Source organism: Oncorhynchus mykiss, chromosome 2, assembly GCF_057628025.1.
Source record: "Oncorhynchus mykiss isolate SJ-2025 chromosome 2, ASM5762802v1, whole genome shotgun sequence".
NCBI lineage: Eukaryota > Metazoa > Chordata > Actinopteri > Salmoniformes > Salmonidae > Oncorhynchus > Oncorhynchus mykiss.
In genome coordinates, this window is record NC_143023.1 from 88,238,653 (window position 1) to 88,245,849 (window position 7,197).

Here is a 7,197-nt window from a genome sequence, read left to right on the forward strand (position 1 = left end):
GGCAGCACATACCTGTGTGAACAACTGTTTTCTTTGATGAACCTGAACAAAACATCACACAGAAGTCGACTTACTGCTGAACACCTCCACTCAATTCTGAGGATTTCTTCAGCTCAGAGCCTTACCCCGAACATTGATGAACTTGTGGAAAAGATGGGACACCACCAAGTATCACCCTCAACCTCAAACAAGTGAACATTACTGTGCAATCACATATTTAGAGTTTTTACTCAGTTCAAGTTTAAAAGTTAAAATTTAATATTTGTTTTCACTGCATGTTACTTCTCCTTAAACAAAGTGTTGTTTTTGATTAATAGATTTTTGCACTTTATTTTTTTGTATTTCAATCCAATTATATTTTAAAAATATTTCAGTTGAGTGGATGATAGAAAATTGCTATTATTGTTTTTTCTTTGAAGTAAATTTAGCCCACTTTTGCTAAAATAGAAAATATAGTCTACTGATGGTGCCTTGAATACCGGTTTCTTTCATTTAATGTTCATGTTATGGGGATATTTATATAAAGGAAATTTGTCTTTTGTGTCTGTTGAAAATTAAAGATTACTGACAGAGCCATAAGAAAATATTGCTTTATTTATCTGATCATATTGTAATATATTTGTTAGGTTTTCAGTAGGTTCAATTAGGTTCACTAGACTATATGCGTCATTTAAAATTTTTTCAATTAACATTCGAACAGTCCGGCCCTCGTCTTGTAGCTGATTTTTTTATTTGGCCCTCCGTCCATTTGACTTTGACACCCCTGCTGTAGGTGATGTGATGTGATATACTGTAGGTGATGTGATATACTGTAGGTGATGTGATATACTGTAGGTTATGTGATGTGATATATTGTAGATGATGTGATATACTGTATATGATGTGATGTATGAGCGTTAGCAGCGCACTACTCTTACGCCCAGATTCTCTCTGTCTGAGTGGAGAGAGACACACTGTGGTTCCTAGTACATGAGGCATCCTCACCCCAACACACCACCACACACTCACACACACAGTCACACACAGTCACACACACAGTCACACACAGTTTCAACACTGTGCTTCCAACCACACATCTCAGCCTCTTTAATGCAATTTAACAATATCAGATTAGTCGCTTCACGATTCATTACGAGTCCATGCTAAATCATAGTAGCTCAGACGCTCAACAAGTAATGCAACAGCAGTGCTACTGCACCGCTAGATTACCTCACGCAGCCCCAGATGTGCTCCAGAGTAGGGTGGATGGTTTTACTGTGTTAAATGGGTGTGTATACCTCAGCCCACTGCGCACTGAGTGGAGGGTAGGGGTTGGAGCAGGCTACACATTAGGAATGATGATGTGTCTCATTTGCAACTGAAACCAATTGCATTGTGTTTGATTCACTCACCCGGGCCCATCCCATGTCCTCATGCTCCAGTTGTCATTATTGTCATTGTTGTGTGAAGGAAAACATATCCGTTCTAAAAGGCAACACACACGCAGTATTCCAATTGACCCCACACACGCACCCTTCCAAATGACCCCACACACGCAGCCTTCCAAATTACCCCACACACGCAGCCTTCCAAATTACCCCACACACGCAGTATTCCAATTGACCCCACACACGCAGCCTTCCAAATGACCCCACACACGCAGCCTTCCAAATGACCCCACACATGCAGCCTTCCAATTGACCTCACACACGCAGCCTTCCAATTGACTCCACATACACATCCTTCCAAATGACCCCACACACGCAGCCTTCCAAATTACCCCACACACGCAGCCTTCAGATTGACCCCACATACGCAGCTTTAATTGAACCTCTCATAAGAGAAATAATTATATTTTTCAAATAAAAAAACTTGAAATATCACCTATTGATTAATACCAATGAATTTGTTGATAAAAGACCAGGGAAATGCAGTTCTGCTGTATGCTCCAACTGACTATGAATATATGAATAAATCATTCCTCTCGTATTAGATATTAAATATAACTTTAAATTAAATATGTAATGCTTATCAATATGCAATTGAATCGACAATTTTCCTCTTTCAGAATTGTAATGAATACAATTGCTATCCGAATGATCCTATATGACTTTATAAATAGATTTATTTTAAAACGCATAATACAATAACTGCCTTTTAATTGGTGGTGTCCATAGTGAGATTTTAAAAAGTAATTAGAACTATCTGTTATAAAGTGAAAATATGTGGAAAAGAGAACAAGAATTAATGTACAGTAGTAGAATTCATTATTTTTAAGAAGCATCTTTTTTTTCATGTATTGTGAGAGTTAGGCATAAACCGTTATATTTCTGGTTCCGTCCTTTAAATTGGTGTCATTTTGGCTATGAAGCTGAACAAGAATTATGCAGATTAAGTTATTACATTAATAACGTGAATTGAATCTCATTGTCACGCCCTGACCCTAGAGAGCCTTTTTATTCTCTATTTGGTTAGGTCAGGGTGTGACTAGGTGGGAAATCTATGTTGTATTTTCTATGTTGGCCTGGTCTGGTTCCCAATCAGAGGCAGCTGTCTATCGTTGTCTCTGATTGGGGATCATACTTAGGCAGCCTTTTTCCCACCTTAGTTTGTGGGATCTTGTTTTTGTACTGTTGCTTTCCAGCCCTACAGAACTGTGCGTTTCGTTATGTATTTGTTGTTTTCTTTGGTGTCATCTAATACAGAAAGATGTATGCCTACCATGCTGCACCTTGGTCCAATCCTTCTTTAAACAAACGTGACAGAAGATCCCACCACCAAAGGACCAAGCAGTGCGGCCAGGAGGAGCAGACATCCTGGACATGGGAGGATATATTAGACTGTAAAGGATCCTGGATGGAAAGGATCGCCTTCCATGAGAGCAGACGGAGGCAGCGAGGGAGGAACAACAACGACACCGGGGTTCGTAACCACGACGGAAGCCCGAGAGGCTTCCAAAAAATTGGGGGCACACTGAGTGGTCGGCGAAGCCGAGGGGTGAACCAGAGCCAGTCAGGGAGTCGAATGAGGAACTAGACGAAAGATTCCAGAGAGAGGTGTTGAGAGTGCTGCAGAGCGGTCATGCTGAGGCGCGTGACACCGGTCCGGTGTCATATGCACCAGTTTCACGCATCTGGCCTCCAGTGCGCCTCCCCAGTCCGGTACATCCTGTGTCTCCTCCATGCACTCGCCCTGAGGTGTGTGTCACCTTTCCGGTACAATGTGTGCCGGTTCTACGCACTGTGTCTCCAGTGCGCCTTCACAGCACCGTGCATCCTATGCCAGCGCCCCGCACTTGCCGGGCTAAAATTAGCATCCAGCCAGGACAGGTTGTGCCAGCTCTACGCTCCAGACCTCCAGTGCGCCCCCACGGTCCAGTATATCCTGTGCCAGCTCCATGCACCCTGCCTCCAGTGCCTGTCTCCAGCCTGGTACGTCCTGTGCCTGCTCCACGCACGAAGCCTCCAGTGATGATCCATGGCCCGGAGCCTCCAGTGATGATCCATGGCCCGGAGCCTCCAGTGATGATCCATGGCCCGGAGCCTCCAGTGATGATCCATGGCCCGAAGCCTCCAGTGATGATCCATGGCCCGGAGCCTCCAGTGATGATCCATGGCCCGGAGCCTCCAGTGATGATCCATGGCCCGGAGCCTCCAGTGATGATCCATGGCCCGGAGCCTCCAGTGATGATCCATGGCCCGGAGCCTCCAGTGATGATTCATGGCCCGGAGCCTCCAGTGATGATCCATGGCCCGGAGCCTCCAGTGATGATCCATGGCCCGGAGCCTCCAGTGATGATCCATGGCCCGGAGCCTCCAGTGACGATCCATGGCCCGGAGCCTCCAGTGACGATCCATGGCCCGGAGCCTCCAATGACGATCCATGGCCCGGAGCCTCCAATGACGATCCATGGCCCGGCGCCTCCAGCGACAGTCTGAGACCTGGAGCCTCCAGATACGGTCCCCGGTCCAGAGCCTCCAGCGACAGTCTGCGGTCCGGAGCCTCCAGCGACGGTTCCCAGTCTGGAGCCCTCTGCAACGATCTACGGTCCGGAGTCCCCGGCAACGATCTACTGTCCCGAGTCCCCGGCGACGATCTATGGTCCGGAGTTTTCTTCGGTGTTATCTAATAAAGAAAGATGTACGCCTAACACGCTGCACCTTGGTCCAATCCTTCTTTAAACGAATGTGACGCTCATAAATACCAGTAAATGCCTCTTAATGAATACAACCTCTTCCACATAATGATACCAAATAATACATGGGCACCATTATTCAGATGTTAATGACACCTGACAGAGTAGAAGTGTTGAGAATGGATGTTGTTGCTACAAGCTGATTAAATGGCGTGGCACACCTTTTCCCAGTGTGCCCTAATCAGGGATGGGTTTGAGGCCAGCGAGGCACCCACTGACCTGTGACGGAGCCACAGAGAACCACAGACAGGGGAGAGTGGCTATCACGCTAAGCACTTGTGACAGGCCCCCTCCAGGCACATCTGTGGAGGGGTCACACATTGTTTTCCCACCGGTGACTCGCTGGGGCAGGGAGGCAGGCAGGGAGGCAGGCAGCGCTGAGGGGCTAGCTGGCTGCAGTGCCCGGTGACATGCCCTGCTCTCTGGAGGAGCAGCAGACATTTGTTTTAATGGTGATGATGTTCCTGGTATTTTCATTATTTGATTTTTCTATCTGCTGTCGCCTCCCATCTAAACAAACCAGAACCCTGTCCTCTCTCCTCACCTCCCATCTAGATATATTTAAACCAACCAAAACCCTGTCCTCTCTCCTGACCTCCCATCTAGATATATTTAAACCAACCAGAACCGTGTCCTCTCTCCTCACCTCCCATCAATATATATTTAAACCAGAAGAGATCCACTTCTCTATGTTTTGTACAGAACAAAGTTACATACTATACAACAGCACTGTGCTTTAGAGGCCAGTTAGAGCAAGACATCATTAGTAGTGAAGCCAGCTCATTTGGCTATCATGGACTGATACATGCAGGGCAGCATGGGAAAGTGGCGGTTGACGTTGCCACAGTCACCTCTGACCCAGAGGGTTCAGCTAATCCCCGTCCAGGGCCTTGTCAGGGCTGTATCAGTGGCCATGTCCAGGGTCTTGTCAGGGCTGTATCAGTGGCCATGGCCAGGACCTTCTCAGGGCTGTATCAGTGGCCATGGCCAGGGCCTTCTCAGGGCTGTATCAGTGGCCATGTTCAGGGTCTTGTCAGGGCTGTATCACTGGCCCTGTCCAGGGTCTTGTCAAACTCACAGGCTCATTAAACCCTGACACTGGCTCATTACTCTGTCTCGCTGGGTTTAACCTAGTTTGACCTCTCCCTCTCTGGCCTTACAGTACAGACAGTATATACCTTAGTTTATACCTGGTCATTTTCTGTTTTGGATTGCCCATTGGAAAATATAGACTGACTGTCTATTGCTTCCTGTATATATTCAATATGGGATTACAGTACATCACCATGTATATTATTTGTATCAGGATTATGGACATAAACCCCATTCACCTCTGTCATGAATGTACACACACTACTCTGCCCTCTCGCAGCAGTCTCTTGAAAGCCCACTCAGTCCAAGCAGTATTTATTAACATGACAGAGTGACTCTCCCCCTCCTGATCCCTCTAAATTTCCCTCTATTCTACATAATAATAATGCAGCCTCCATTATCACACAGCCTCATCACTTATTGAAGAGGTCTCTGAATGAAGACGCCCTGTATTTCATTTCCTTAGAGGAACGTTGCATGGCCTCAGACTCAAACCCAATTCCCTTTCCTCCACAGGAGTGGCCACCTGCTTGGAACACGGCAGGGGCGTTAGTGAGGCCAAAGGCCATGGCCAGATATTCGTAGTGGCCGATGGCCCTGTTGAAGGCAGTCTTCCACTCGCCCCCCCCCCCCTCGTATCTGCACCAGGTGGTAGGTGGTTCGTAGATCCAGCTTGGAGAAAACAGTGGCCTCCTGGAGTGGCTCTAAGGCCGAGGAAATGAGTGGTAGCGGATAATGGTTCTTCACCATAATGTCATTGAGTCCCCGGTAGTCAATGCATGGGTGCAGGGTCTTGTTCTTTTTCTCCACAAAGAAGAAACCTGTGCCAGCAGGAGAGGAAGAGGGACGGATAAATCCTGTAGCCAGGGAGTCCACCAATGTAGGTCTCTGTAGCCTTGGTCTCTGGTCCCGATAGGGAGTACAGATGTCCCCGGGGCTGTGTGGTGCTAAGGAGAAGGTCACTCCCGCCATCATAGGGGCGGTGCGGTGGAAGGGAAGTGCGGGACTTGCTGAACACCTCCCGAAGGTCCTGGTACTCCGTGGCGGAGAGGTCCGGAACAACTTCCGAGCCCCCAGGAAGACTTCCCGGGGCAGGTTGCGCCGACTTCAGATAATGGGTGTGGCAGAACGGACTCCAGCCCATGATAGCACCCATAGAACAGTTGAGGAGGGGATTGTGTCGCTGGAGCCTGGAGAATCCCAAAACCACAGGAATCTGATGGGGACTTGATGAGCAGGAATTGAATGGTCTCACTGTGATTCCCTGACACACGTAGGTTGATGGGAGTGGTGTTATGGGTGACCCTACCTATAGAGCGCCCGTCCAGCGCTCTAACATCCATGGAAATGGAGAGGGGCTGAGTGGGGATGTTCGGTTCAGAAGCCAGTGTGGTGTCAGAATGACATGAAAAGGTGTGAGTGTAAGGGAAGCAAAACAGTTCTCCATATGGCCCACCAGAGTACTTGCTCCTACCGGTGAGCCTGATCTTTTACCAGGCAAGAGAACACAAAATGACCAAAAGTCCCACAATACAGACAGCTCCTTCTGTTGATCCTGTGTTGCTGTTCCGCTGGTGACAGCCCAGTTGCATAGGTTCGAGAAACAGTGCCTCTGCCATCGTCGGTGGCTCTTGAGGAATGTCGGCAAACCTTGGGTGCTCTCAGCAACTTCGAGATGACTCGGAGGCCAGGTGGAATCGCTGGGCATGCAAGCAAAATCTAAATCCCTCTCCAGCCGTCGTTCCCGCAATCGACCATCAATGCGGATGGTCAAAGCGATGAGTGAGTCAAATTCCGTGGGCATCTCTTGAGCAGCAAGCTCATCCTTAACCTCCGCCTCGCTTCCGGGCAGCTTCTCTCGGAGATCAGATCATCAAAAACCTTCCTCACCTCTCCCATGAACCCCTCCAGACTCACATGGCCAGCTGTTG

The 7,197-nt window shown here is 48.0% G+C and overlaps 1 pseudogene; it reads left to right on the top strand.

Annotated features, from left to right (window-relative positions):
- Positions 1-2,835: 2,835 nt before the first annotated feature.
- On the top strand, positions 2,836-4,399 carry LOC149985292 (uncharacterized; annotated as a pseudogene).
- Positions 4,400-7,197: the final 2,798 nt, after the last annotated feature.